Below are 6,437 nucleotides of genomic sequence, written 5' to 3' on the forward strand. Positions count from 1 at the left end.
GGGTTCGAGCCCCACATCGGGCTCTGTGTTGACAACTCAGAGCCTGGAACCTGCTTCATATTCTGTGTCTCCCTCTCTCTTTGCCCCTCCTCTGCTCATGCTCTGTCACGTGCTCTCTCTCTCAAGAATAAACAAACATTAAAAAAAATTTTTAATTCACTGAGCTATAATCATATTTGTGTACTACATACAAGTAATATCTCAAGTTTTAAAAAAATGGGGGGAGGGGTATAAAATGTGACAGTGTGTGTTGCATGCTTAGCATGGTGCCACTGTCAATTCCCCAAAGATCTTTGAGCCACTGTAGCCTCTCCTTGCACATGGTTGCCCTTCACAGTCAAGGTTGGAGGAGTAAAGGAAGATGCTGGGAAGGTAGTGGGAGATTGTTGTAAGGCCCCTGTGCCCAGGGAGGACTTATCTGCCCAGGACCCAAGAGTCCAACTGAGTCCTTGGACAAAGCTGAAGAAAAGGCCACTCATCAGCTTCCTTGCTTCTCCCTCAGGCAGCCAGTGCAGTGCCTCCACTGGAAGGCTATGGACCCATCCTCAGGAGGAAGCTGCTGTGGAAGCTCCAGGCAGAAGTGGCATCCACATCTAAATGGAAGAGGAGAGAACTTCCTGACTCCTATCTGTGCCCAACACCATCAGACCTCATGGGCCTATGCTGGATTGAACGGTTATCACATAGGGGGGATTGAAAGGTTATCATCCCAGGCCACATGGCAGGGAGGTGGGCACTGAACCTAGGTCTGTCTGACTCACAAGGTGAGTCCATGGATTACCCTCTATTCCAGCCTCTCCAAGAGAGAAAGTCTATGGTGATACGTGGGTACCCTCTGTGGGCTCAGAGTGGCTACACAGGGCCCAAAGAAGGCAGGGACAGGGATGGGTTGCTCTACAGTGTATTTCTGGCCAATCCCCAAGCACTGATTGGCTCTGGCCAGCAGATGGTGCCAGAGGGCCAGCCAGCCATCCAAAGAGCATTTCGCTAAACCTGCTCCCTCACAGAGATGCCTTCAGAAGCTGCCTTCTCTCTTCACCAGGACCAAGAGTCCTGTCCATAACCCTGGTATGACCATCAGAGACTGAATGCCAGCACAGCTTGACCACATGCACACAGTGTGACCTTGGAAGTAACCTTCAGCCCTGTGGGCCACAGCATCCCTCCGTGAAATCAAATTCATGCACAAGTCCTGGCAACAGGGGCCGGGTAGGCTTACTCAAAAGTAGGGCAGCACAGGCCATCGAGGGCTCTTTTATAGATGACATAATCATGACAGGCATGACCTACTATCTCCCACTATATCCTCCTATGGGAACCCAAGGACACCAACGCCAGTATGGCATCTGGAGCCAGCACACTGGAGCAAAGACCACGAGACGGCGATCTGTCTGAAAGGTCCATAGCCCACCCTGCCAGCTGACTGCCCCGGGATCTCCAGGCCAGGACCTGAGACACTGAACATTCCAAGAGCCAGACTCTGGGCAACATCAATGAGGTGAAGGCAAGTGTGACTTTAATATCTCTTACAAATCAAGTGCTAATTTCTGACTGCTGAATGCCTAGTTAGGAAGGGATGTCTTCCAAGGGGCCACTGATTGGCAAGGACATCCCCAGGAGAATCTCTTGAGTACAGGCCCAACCCATGACCCACTAACTGGCCCAGAAAGCTGCCAGTCAATCCATTATTGAATATTTACCTAGTATTAGCCTCTCCACCCACCATGTCATAGGCAGCGATAAAGAAGACAGAAAAAAGACTTGAGTATCAGGGGGTAAGAGATGAGAAGCACATACAGAAAATGGTACGTAGGTAAGTACTGTGAAGAAGATAAAAATTGACCTAGAAAGTGAAGTGAGGGAAGGCAGGGGCAGCAATACATGTAAGCAGAAACCTGCTGAAGAAGGCACCAGCCATGGAGAAGTGGGACAGCTATTCAAGTAGCCTAAGTACAAAGGCTCTAAGATAAGAATGACCTTCACATGTTCCAGGAACACCAAGGCCAGCATCGTCAGTGCTTAATGGGCGGAGAGTGAAAGGCAGTGAAGGTAGAGGAACAGGCAAGGACCAAAGCATGAAGAGCTTTGCAGGAAAGACATCATAAGCAAGTTGGATTTTATTTTATTTGCATTTAGCAACCTCAGGGGATAGAGGGTAAACATCAAGTGGCCTGATCTGATCCACAGTTTAGAAAGATCACTCCATGGGGCACCTGGGTGACTCAGTCAGTTAAACATCCAACTTCGCCTCAGGTCATGATCTCGCAGTCTAGGAGTTCAAGCCCCATGTTGGGCTCTGTGCTGACAGCTCAGAGCCTGGAACCTGCTTCAGATTCTGTGTCTCCCTCTCTCTCTCTCTCGTTCTCTAAAAAATAAACATTAAAAAAAAAAATATTCTGTGACCGTGTGGAGAACGTAGTTGCTGGGAAAAAGGGAAGTAGTAAGATCCTTCAGGAGGCTTGAACCAGGACAGTGGCAGTGAAGGTGAGCAGAAAGATGTATTTGGAGGTATAGCTAATGGCTTACCTGTGGAAAATAACTGCATTCATTTATTTACTAACACAGGGAGCCCCAGGAGTTTGGGTGAGAGGAGATCAGGAATTCAGTTTGAGATGCATGTTAGATATCTGAGTCATGTCAAGGTGGCAGCTGGATATAGAACTCTGAAGTTCAGGGGAGAAAATGGGTTAAAGATATAAACTTGGGATTCTTCAGCATACAGGTGGAACTAGATGAGATCACTTAGGTAGAAGAGAGATAGAGACCTAAACATTGGGTCACTCTCCTATTTATCAAAAAACTTGGGAAGTAGCAGTCAAAAACATAGGGCAACAAGCACATCTAGTGTCATGGTAGACAAAAAAAAAGAAATTATTTCCAGGAAGTTGTTTTGGTCAATTGCTTCCAATGCTAAAAACTGGATTGTTTTTAAAAGTAGGCTTTATGCCCAGCATGGGGCTTGAACTCCCGACCCCAAGATCAAGAGCTGCATACTGTACCAACTGAGCCACCCAGGTGCCCCTGAAAACTGAAATTTATTATAGTCAGAAAAACGTCAGGGTGCCTGGGTGGCTCAGTCGGTTAAGTGTCCAACTTCGGCTCAGGTCACGATCTGCAGTTCGTGGGTTTGAGCCCCACGTCGGGCTCTGTGCTCACAGTTCAGAGCCTGGAGCCTGCTTCGGATTCTGTGTCTCCCTCTCTGAAAAATAAACATTAAAATAAAAAAGAAAAATGTCTACTATACTTGGCAATGTAAAAATAACCTTGATAAAGCCTGTTATTTAAGTGGAGTGATGTGTCAGGAAGACAATGTAAGAGGAGATAGAGAATACCTAACAGTTCTTTAAAGTTTGACTAAGAAGAGGAACACAGAAAAGGGGCAGACACTTAAGGGAGACTGTGAGGTCAAAAGAATTTGTTTTCAGGATTGAAGATACTGGAGCCATGCTTGTATGCTGTTGGGAATATTCCAGTTGAGGTCAACATTACATATACAGCTGCAGAAAGGTTGGTGGAGGTGGTGACAAGAAGAAGAAAGTATAAATTGGCAAGGTCATCAGAGTTCTGGAGTTTAGGAGAGGAGATGCTGGCAATCTGAGAAGAGACCATGTGAATCAGTCCTCTTGAAGTCTGAGAAGGAATCTCAGGAAGCAGAGGGGATTGTCTGGCACTAACTACGATCACTTTGACATTTGTATAAATAAGTCCCTACCAGTACAGTTGCATCCATTTCTCTAGCCATGTCCTGTTGCTCAGGGACAGGTGTCAGACTCTGGACATAAAATCCTAGCCTGGGCTACAACAGGTTCCCATCTCGCAGCTTCCCTTTTGATGCCCTTGATCTCCTGCCCCCTGCAGGTGAAAGCAGAAATCTCTGGAGATGTCAGGTGACGACCAGTTTTGGTCTACAAACTATACTCGTTTTATTTTTTTAAATGTTTATTTACTTTGAGAAGGGGGGTGGGGAGGAACAGAGAAAGAGAGACACAGAATTCAAAGCAGACTCCAGGCTCTGAGCTGTCAGCACAGAGCCCAACATAGGGCTCAAACTCACAGACCGCGAGATCATGACCTGAGCTGAAGTATGACGTTTAACTGACTGAGCCACCCAGGCGCCCCTCTACTTTTCTCTTTTAAAAGAAGCATGGTATGAGGCTCCTTGGTGGCTCAGTCATTTACGCATCTGATTCTTGGTTTTGGCTCAGGTCATGATCTCATCATGATCTCAGGTTTGTGAGTTTGAGCCTGGCATGGGGGTCTGCACTGCCCAGGAGCAGCGTGCTTGAGATTCTCTCCCTGCATCTCCCGGCTCTCTTTCTCTCTCAAAATAAATAACTTTAAAAAAAGAAAATAAGGGTGATGTTGTGATAAATAGTGTCTAATACAGCCTGGTGAGAAATAGCTCCTTTTCATCCTTTGGGTCTGAGCTCAGTGTCATTTCCTCAGAGACCACCAGCCTCATTACTAGCCTGATCAGTGCATTGTTAAATGTCTGACATTTCCAGTAACTTTCACAGAACCTTTCTCTCTGGTCGGGTCTTCAAAGCAAGCACTCTTAACTCCCTTTTCCATCACAGTTCTAGTCTTTGACTTCCACAAATGGGCACTGAACTTCCTGGCAGCTATAGCTTACCATTGAATTAGGAAACATCTGCTAATCATCTCTTGAAAGAACACCACTGGTACTCTCCATGGAAGCCTAAATGTACCTCACAAATGACAATACTGTGGATGGCTCAAGGCTATCTCCAGAGAGATTCCCCGGGGGTCTAAACAGCAATAGGAACCACATGTTGCATTATTAGTAGCATTTTAGGGAAAGAAAACTCAACAGTCCATGTAATTATCCCAAACCTGTTGAGGATACAAACTACTTACAAACTTCAGCTATGAGATACAGAGAATTGATGGTTACCAGAGGGGAGACGGGTGGGGGATGTGTGAAATAAGTGAGGGGGACTGAAAGCACACCTATCTTGATGAGCCTGAGTACTGTATAGAACTGCTGAATCACTGTATTGTACTCCTGAAACTAATACGACACTGTATGTTAACTACACTGGAATTAAAACAAAACAAAACCTTCAGCCATGAGAATCTGTGATTTGCTTTAAAAAAGAAAAAAAAAAAAGAGAGAGAGAAGAGTGCCTGGGTGGTTCAGTCAGTTAAGCATCCAACATCAGCGCAGGTCATGATCTCACAGTTTGTGGGTTTGAGCCCTGCGCAGGGCTCTGTGCTGACAGTGACAGCAGGCTAGAGCCTGCTTTGGATGCTGTGTCTCCCTCTCTGCCCCTCTCCTGCTTGCGCGCGTTCTCTCTCTCAAAAATAAATAAATATTTTTTAAAAATTAAAAAAATAAAAAAGAGAAAGACATGGCCTTTTTTCCAGCATTTAATCACTATCTATCTCTTTTACCTCTGGGAGAGGAATTCTGGTCCAGGTGTAACAGGAATCACAAATCTGGGATTTTTTGCTCATTCCACTTACTTGGTCATCACTGACCTTTGTGTGTTCAACTTTTAAAACAAATCTGTACAGTATAAATATCCATAATTATTTTCTTTTCCTCAAATTTATATACCAGCTGCTAAAAACATCATAACATATGTACAGGATAGCACTAGGACGGCAACAGTGCCATTTCAGCAAACATCCCATTTTTGTCTACATGGCAGTACCTGTATAATTAAATATACAGAATAAAAAGCAGAAATAAAATACACTTATAGTCCTAAAACATAGGCTTAAACTAAGATTAAAACAAATATGGAGATCATCAGGAAAGCCTGAGATAATACATCAACAACCTTCGTAAATTGTACGACTGCGAAGGGAAAAAACTTAAAAAAAAAAAAATAGGTGCACCTCATTTGAATAGAATCCACCCCAAAATAAACAAGCCCATCATTAAACTTTAAGGTCCATTTCTAGGAACACATTAGGCTGAAAAGTAAGGGGAATGCTTATTATACAGGACAGGCGAAAGTCACTATTGAAAGAGAGTCCTACAGTATATTTTAATTTTACCAAAACCCACAACCACCACCAATCACCACAAAAACCAATTTTCCGAAATTTGCAGCTGGAAAACTGAGCAGTGATTCTTAAATCTAAATGTAAATTAAAATCACTTGAGAAACTTAAAAAAATATGCCTACATATGCCTCCAAACAATTTAAATCAGATTTTCTATGGGCACCAAGGCTGAGAACCACAGAAATAACCATCCTTATCCTACTCATCTAAAGCTAAGTCTTTCCGAAAAATAATTTAACTATTCTTCCATTTAAGACATATCTACTGGAACCAAGAAAAGGAAAAAAGTCATGTGTGTTTGCTTAGAATATTCAACCTAAGCAATGAGCATACCATTTTATCACTCATTTTACCCTTAAAAGTTCCAAAGCAAACCCCTGTAAGTTCTCTGTTTAGAATAC

The sequence above is a fragment of the Acinonyx jubatus genome, chromosome A1, assembly GCF_027475565.1.
Source record: "Acinonyx jubatus isolate Ajub_Pintada_27869175 chromosome A1, VMU_Ajub_asm_v1.0, whole genome shotgun sequence".
Taxonomy (NCBI): domain Eukaryota; kingdom Metazoa; phylum Chordata; class Mammalia; order Carnivora; family Felidae; genus Acinonyx; species Acinonyx jubatus.